At 43.4% G+C, this 8,118-nt stretch overlaps 1 non-coding gene across 1 annotated transcript; it reads right to left on the reverse strand.

Annotated features, from left to right (window-relative positions):
- Positions 1-4,165: 4,165 nt before the first annotated feature.
- LOC147423086 (18S ribosomal RNA) lies at positions 4,166-5,977 on the reverse strand. Its single transcript, XR_015186706.1, has one exon. It is a non-coding gene; the product is annotated as an 18S ribosomal RNA (ribosomal RNA).
- Positions 5,978-8,118: the final 2,141 nt, after the last annotated feature.

The raw sequence follows: 8,118 nt of genomic DNA on the forward strand, positions 1-8,118 counted from the left end.
TCTAAAAGATCACACTTATAGAGATGTCATGAAAACACCCATACAAGAGTTTGATTCAGTCTCTTCGACCGAAACTAAGCTTCCATCTTGGTTGAACAAAAACTCAATTATGAAATCATATTGGGAAGACCTTTCATGAAACAGGTACAGCTTATCCAAGATTGGGAAAACAATTATCTGTACTTGAACCAAGTGGGATCTATAACAAGGGTTAATCTAAAAGATCACACTTATAGAGATGTCATGAAAACACCCATACAAGAGTTTGATTCAGTCTCTTCGACCGAAACTAAGCTTCCATCTTGGTTGAACAAAGACACTCCTATTTGGATGTGTGGAGCTTCAGAAAATGAGAGCTTAAAACGAGAAGAATGTATTTTAGAAAGGGATTGCATGGATGAAGCCTATGTACCTGAACCCTTTCTAAAGCATTTGTTTGAGCCATTTGAGTGGACTCAAATTTTAGTGACAATGGATGTATGTGTGAATATGTCAATGCCTACTCAATTTTGCAATGAGGACTGCTATGACATAACTCCCATATAAATGATTTCAACACTCTACATTGAAGATGAAATTGAGGAAACCAAGGACTTGATGAAAGCGCAACAAGTCTTTTTAGACCTCTACTACGATGCAACTGATGAGTTAGAAAAACACTCAGCTATCTCAGAGATTCGGGGTCGGAAAAAGAACATGTGAGAGTTAAGCTACTCATGAAAGGAGGGGAGGAAAAGGTTTTTGACTTTCTTAACCAGAAACCAAGAAGAAAAAAATGGTATAGACACCAGAAATGTGAAATAGTAGACCTATGCCATCAGTCTCCAGTAGAACATAGTTCCTCATGTAGATAGATGCACATGATTGTGTCAAGGATAAAGTCACAGGTAGATATCCTTCAAACAAAAACCCAGAAATATTGAAAACATCAAGAAAAACGACGAAGGATACTCAAGGAAAGCCAAAAAAGCAAAAAAGGAAGTCAACCATGACACGAGTCGAGTGGAAAAAGAAGTATCAAGAGTTGAAAAAATCTCTAAAGGAGATATATACAACCGAAATGGAAACCATAAAAGAGGAGGGTAAAGATGTAATAAGTGTTCCATCCCATTACAATAAATATACTCTCCAAGATAAAAAAATCATTGTCAAACAACCCGTTAGAGAGTTACTAAAACAAGGCGAGTTCTACGAAGGGCCTGAAGACGCGAAAAAGATAGATTTGGCTGTGAACCAGGAGAAGAGCCTAGGCCTACCTACATTGCAAATGACCTAACAGAAGAAGAAGAAGAACTTTTGTTAAGCTTGGTGAAAGAGTACTGAGATATCTTTGCTTGGTATTACAAGGATCTCAAGGGTGTTGATCCAGAAATCTGTCAACATAATATACCCATAAGAGATGATGCAAAACCAAGTAGACAAAGGCCATACACATACAATGAAACATTTGCCAAAAAGATCAAAGAAGATGTTGAAAAACTAAAGGAAGCCGAATTCATCTATGAAATTGAACACACAGATTGGGTGTCTCCAATTGTGGTAATACCCAAGAAAAATGGAAAATTACGAGTGTGTGTCAATCTCAAGAAAGTGAATGCAGCTACCATTAGAGACAACTTTCCTCTTCCAATCACTGAGCATGTTTTCGAATGAGTTGCAGGTAAAGAAGCTTACAGCTTCTTAGATGGCTTTTTGGGCTACAATCAACTTTTGGTTGACCCAAAAGATCAGCATAAAACTTCTTTTGCAACATAATGGGGTATTTTTGCCTATCGGGTTATGCCTTTTGGGTTAACTAATGCTCCTGTCACCTTTCAAAGATTGACGAGTCATGCTTTTAAAGAATATTTAAGGAAATTCTTGGAAGTATATATGGATGATCTATGCGTACATTCATAAATCCGAGCTGATCATTTTGAACACCTCAAAAAGGTATTTGAAAAATGTAGACTTTATAGGATTTGCTTAAATCCTGAAAAGTGCACATTCATGGGTAGACAAGGAAAAATTATTGGACATATAGTGTCTAAAAATGGCATAGCTACTGACATGGATAAAATTCATGTTATTGTTGATTTGCCTAGACCAACAAAAATCAAGGGGGTTCAAGCCTGGGGCATTGTGGATATTACAGATGATTCATTTATATGTACGCTATAATTGTAAAACCTATGTATAGCTTGATTACACACTTTGAATGGACTGAGGTGTGTGAAGAATCGTTCATGAAGCTTAAGCAAGCTCTCACCTCATCTCCAATATTGAAAGCACTAGATTGGAATAAGATATTCCACATACATGTAGATGCTTCCAATTTTGCCATTGGGTGTATACTAGCTCAATCGAGATACGGGAAAATCGATTTTCCTATTTAGCCGATAGTTAAACATGGCAGAAAAGAATTACACCACCATCGAAAGGGAAGGATTAGGAATGATCTAAGCCGTAAAATAGTATAGACATTACCTATTAGCAAACAAATTTGCGTTCTCTGTGGACCACCAAGATTTATTGTACTTAGTCAACAAGACATGCAGCACAGGAAGAATAGTGAGATGGTTCATCATTCTTCTGGAATTTGATTTCATTGTGGTTGTAAAAAAGGGCACTACTTATCAAAGAGCAGATCATTTGTCTAGGATTGTTTCAGGGGAATCACCTAAAGGTGTAGACGATGATCTACTAGATGCATATCTGTTCTCCTTGGAAATGATACCTTGTCGGAAAATATGGTATCATTGATGACCATCGCTCAAGTGGATTCGCAAATACCACTTCCTATTACAATCGGATTAATTGAGCAATCGGCTATGTATGAATTACTAGCTGGTAGGCTATACAAAAGAAACCGAGATGGAATATTGCTCTTATGCATTAATCCTGAAGAGAAAAACCAATACCTAAGTCAAGCACATTTACCATAGTAGGACTTCACTTTGCGGAAGACCAAACTATGCAAAGGATCTTGAGACTTGGAGTATTTTAGCCAACTATGAGGAGTGATGTTCGCTCTTTTGTAAGAATTGTCCTCAATGTCAAAAACAAACACCCATACCTCATGTAATATTGTTTCAAATGTCACCTGTTCCTAAGTGGAGTAACTATCTAGTTACTTACTTATCAAGCCGAACATTTCCTGAGGATATGAGTAAATGCCATCACAGAGAAATTGAAATTAAAGCAAGAGACTATGCTCTTTTTGGAAACCAATTGTATCGGAGAGGTAAGTATCAACATTTACGTCTTTGTGCAAATGAAGACGAATATATTCCGATTATAGAACAAGCACATGCTGCATTAGCTGGAGATCACTTTTCTAGTGAGACCACCACAAGAGAAATCTTAATGGCAAGCATATGGTGGCCAACACTTTTTGTAGATGCCAAAGAATATGTTTGAAGGTGTGATGCTTGTCAACAAGAAAAAATGCCAACACGAGTAGATAGCATGCCCTTAAGACCAATGATGGAAGCTAGAGCTTTTGCAAAATGGGGTATAGACTTTGTTGGGCCAATACAGCCACCTGCTTATAGAACCCAGGCTCAATATATCATTGTAGCTACGGATTATTTGACTAAGTGGACTGAGGCTAAAGCAACTCAAAAGAATGATGCCAGAACCACTGCTGCATTCTTATATGAGTATGTATTCACAAGATATGGACTGCCAATAGAAATTGTTAGTGATAGGGGAACTCATTCCTTAATGAGGTAAATCGAGTATCTACTTCATGAATTTATGGTCATCCATAACAAATTAGCTCCCTATCATCCACAAGCAAACGGACAAGCTGAACATACGAATAAAATTTTTACCTCGGTATTGACTAAAGTGGCTAGTTCAGGAAGGTTAGACTGGGAAATGAATCTCCATGCTGCACTATGGGCTTACCAAGTTTTTCCATATTGCCAATAGAATTTCTATTGCCGACACTAAGGGTAGCAAAGGATCTTGAATGGACTGGACATGAATTGTCAGAAAGACTTGAAGATTTAGAAAGCGTCCCTACCCGGCGCCCTGTCACGCGGCCGACGAACGGCCCCGGCCCCGGCGCCTTGCCCACTTTGTCCCGGCTCCGGCATGGGGGCGAGGCGGGGGCGGCCGCGCCTCCGGGCGCGGCCCCTCCCGTATGTCACGGTTCGCGTCGTTCTGATGGGATGTGTGCCAATGATCCTTCCGTAGGTCACCTACGAAAACCTTGTTACGACTTCTCCTTCCTGTAAATGATAAGGGTTAATGAACTTCTCACAACGTCACCGACGGCGAACCGCCAGCGTTGCCGCGATCCGAAAACTTCACCGGACCATTCAATCGGTAGGAGCGATGGGCAGTGTGTACAAAGGGCAGGGACGTAGTCAACATGAGCTGATGACTCGCGCTTACTAGGAATTCCTCGTTGAAGATCAATAATTGCAATGATCTATCCCCATCACGATGAAATTTCAAAAGATTACCCGGGCCTATCGGCCCAGGTGGTAAACTCGTTGAATTCATCAATGTAGCACGTGTGCGACCCAAAACATCTAAGGGCATCACATACCTGTTATTGCCTCAAACTTCCATGGCCTAGACGGCCATAGTCCCTCTAAGAAGTTGGCCACGAAGAGGATCCTTCGTGTAAATAGTTAGCAGGATGAGGTCTCGTTTGATAACGGAATTAACCAGACAAATCACTCCACCAACTAAGAACGGCCATGCACCACCACCCATAGAATCAAGAAAGAGCTCTCAATCTGTCAATCCTTACTATGTCTGGACCTAGTAAGTTTCCTCGTGTTGAGTCATTTTAAGCCGCGGCTCCACTCCTGGTGGTGCCCTTCTGTCAATTCCTTTAAGTTTCAGCCTTTCAACCATACTCCCCCCGGAACCCAAAAAACTTTGATTTCTCATAAGGTGCTGGCGGAGTCATGAAAGTAACATCCGCCAATCCCTAGTCGGCATCGTTTATGGTTGAGACTAGGACGGTATCTGATCGTCTTCAAGCCCCCAACTTTAGTTCTTGATTAATGAAAACATCCTTGGAAAATGCTTTCGCAGTAGTTCATCTTTCATAAATCCAAGAATTTCACCTCTGACAATGAAATACAAATGCCCCCAACTGTACCTATTAATCATTACTCCGGTCTCGAAGACCAACACAATAGGACCAGAGTCCTATCGCGTTATTCCATGCTAATGTATTCAGAGCATAGGCTTGCTTTTAGCACTCTAATTTTTTCAAAGTAACATGGCCGAATCCGCATCCCAGCCAATTAAGGCCAGGAACGCGTCCCCGACAGAAAGGGTGGAGCGACCAGTGCACACCAAAAGAGGCGGACCGCTCGCCCCGTGCCGAGATCCAACTACGAGCTTTTTAACTGCAACAACTTAAATATACGCTATTGGAGCTGGAATTACCGCGGCTGCTGGCACCAAACTTGCCCTTCAATGGATCCTCATTAAGGGATTTAGATTGTACTCATTCCAATTACCAGACTTGAAAAAGCCTAGTATTGTTATTTATTGTCACTACCTCCCCATGTTGGGATTGGGTAATTTGCGTGCCTGCTGCCTTCCTTGGATGTGGTAGCCGTTTCTCAGCCTCCCTCTCCGGAATTGAACCCTAATTCTTCGTCACCCATCACCACCATGGTAGGCCTCTATCCTACCATCAAAAGTTGATAGGGCAGAAATTTGAATGAAGCATCGCCGGCGCCAAGGCCGTGCGATTCATTGAGTTATCATGATTCACCGCATTACCGGGCAAGCCCGCATCGGCCTTTTATCTAATAAATGCGTCCCTTCCAGAAGTCGGGATTTGGTGTACGTACTAGCTCTAGAATTACTACAGTTATCCGAGTAGCAAGGTACCATCAAAGAAACTATAACTGATTTAATGAGCCATTCACAGTTTCACAATACAAAAGAGTTTATACTTACACATGCATGGCTTAACCTTTGAGACAAGCATATGACTACTAGAAAAATCAACCAGGTAGCTATCCTCGGTCACACGAGCGGCCAATCACGGCCGCGTATTCGAGACATCGCCGCTCCTCGGCGGTTTGGATGCGGGGGCACCTGCGTCGGCACGACGGCACTGGGGTTAACCCTAGACCCAGGGGGGGAGAAAGGGGGATCGACCGCGGGGGGCCACATAAAGGTCGCACGCGACGGCACAGTTGAAACCCGCCCCAATGTAGGAGGGCCGGGCGTCGGCAGGGCGGGCCATTGTGTGGCCGCACATGCCCGCCAACCCCCAGAGAGGGTCGCAGCCAAGGCTACGGCAAAACAGGTGGCACCGCACAGAGTCCTCGTCCACCAGAAAATACAACCCGCCAACGCCCGACCGTCCAACACCGGGCAAAGCCACCGCACGGAAGCACGCCGTTCGACACGTACGCCCCAAGGCCAAATAAAATTATGGGGAGACAGGGTCCTGGGCACCCGACAACCGAAGTCCGGCTCGCCTTCCTGTGGACGCGGCTCCGCCTCCCGGCACCGGGCTGGCGGCGACGCGGCGCTTCCAACGCCATCTGCGTCGTCTTGCATGCAACATCTCGGGGTTGGGCCGGGGTGAGGGAAGGCGGCCGTCGCCAAAGTAACACCACCGGCTCGCACTTAGCACCTCCCCGTCGAGGGAAAACACACTGCACCGGCCGGGAAAAAATCCCGTCGACTCGGCCGCGCCCCGTCTCACGTCTAGGCACATGAGTTCGGGACCTTCCATATCGATACAAGCCGCATGTAGCTCATAGCGGGGAAAATGCCCTCCGTGTTCTTTGATCACACCGCGTCTCGAGCGGGAGCTCACCGTCGTCTTGATGCCATATTGCCAATAGAATTTCTATTGTCGACACTAAGGGTAGCAAAGGATCTTGAATGGACTGGACATGAATTGTCAGAAAGACTTAAAGATTTAGAAAAGCTAGATGAGCAAAGGCTAACAGCTGTAGCTCACATCTATGCACAAAAGAGGAAACAAAAATAGTTTTTTAATTCCCATCTAATTACAAAAATCTTCAAAAGAGGGGACTTAGTTTTAGTATATTCCCTTAAGCAACACATTCCCCAGTTTAAGAAAAAGGAAAATGGACCGTTTATCCTTGAAGATGTATCTCCAAGTGGATCAGTTAAGCTATCCACCCTAGATGGTGAACCAATGGCTAATTGGATTAGTGGATGTCGTTTAAAGAAGTACAATTTGCCGCTAACCAATGAGTTTCTAGAAAGAATGCATGCAGCCAAGCAAAGAAAGATAAAACGACAACAGGTTATTGATGAAGCCCAAGAGAAATCTCGGCTTCGGGTACTCAAAAGGAAAGCTGCTCTCAAGAATCAACTAATACCTATTCCCATCAACACTCTGGAAATAGATGACCGACAATGGGAATTGCAGAAAGATGCAGTGTCAACAGATGATGAATGGTTAGATGGAATGGACCTTCGCATCAAAGTACAACTCAACAACCATAGCACAAATGCATTGATTGACACAAGAGCTCGAGTAAATGCAGTCAGTTATTCCACGTACAAGAAAGCAACAAGTCAGTCTTTGACAACAAGAATAGCAACTATCAAAGGATGCAACAAGAACCCAACACCAACATTGGGAGTAGTCAACTTGAATGTGATAGTACATGGATGTTCATGCCCTCATCAGTTTGTATGCTTACCAGATGAACACATGAATGAGCTGATGGTTCTTGGAATCTCATGGATGCGGACATATAAGGCAATACCAGATTGGGATATGAATCAGCTCAAGCTATCACATAAAGACGGACAACTCATTGTTCCAATTGCACCAAGCAAGGAGGAATGGAAAGGCAAATACCAGCAAAGCAAAGCTCAACGTAATCAATCTTCTCCATCCTATCGACAAGCAAATTCTACAAGTAGCATGCAAGGAGTCACTCAAATTTGGGTACCGAATGCACAGCTTGAAACATTGCCCTTAATTACTTAGTGCCCTTCCACCCCTCCTAGATGGCGTACTCCGAGACGACTGCGTGCATGGGTTGAACAATTGTGTCTATGCATAGCCTTGGTTGGCTCTACCATGCTTTGAAGATCAATGCAATTCAAACCATTATGATGTGCAAGAGCTGGGTCTTGAGTAATTAACTCAAGGGTTCC

This window comes from Adiantum capillus-veneris, chromosome 26 (genome assembly GCF_014529385.1).
Source record: "Adiantum capillus-veneris isolate H3 chromosome 26, ASM1452938v2, whole genome shotgun sequence".
Lineage (NCBI taxonomy): Eukaryota > Viridiplantae > Streptophyta > Polypodiopsida > Polypodiales > Pteridaceae > Adiantum > Adiantum capillus-veneris.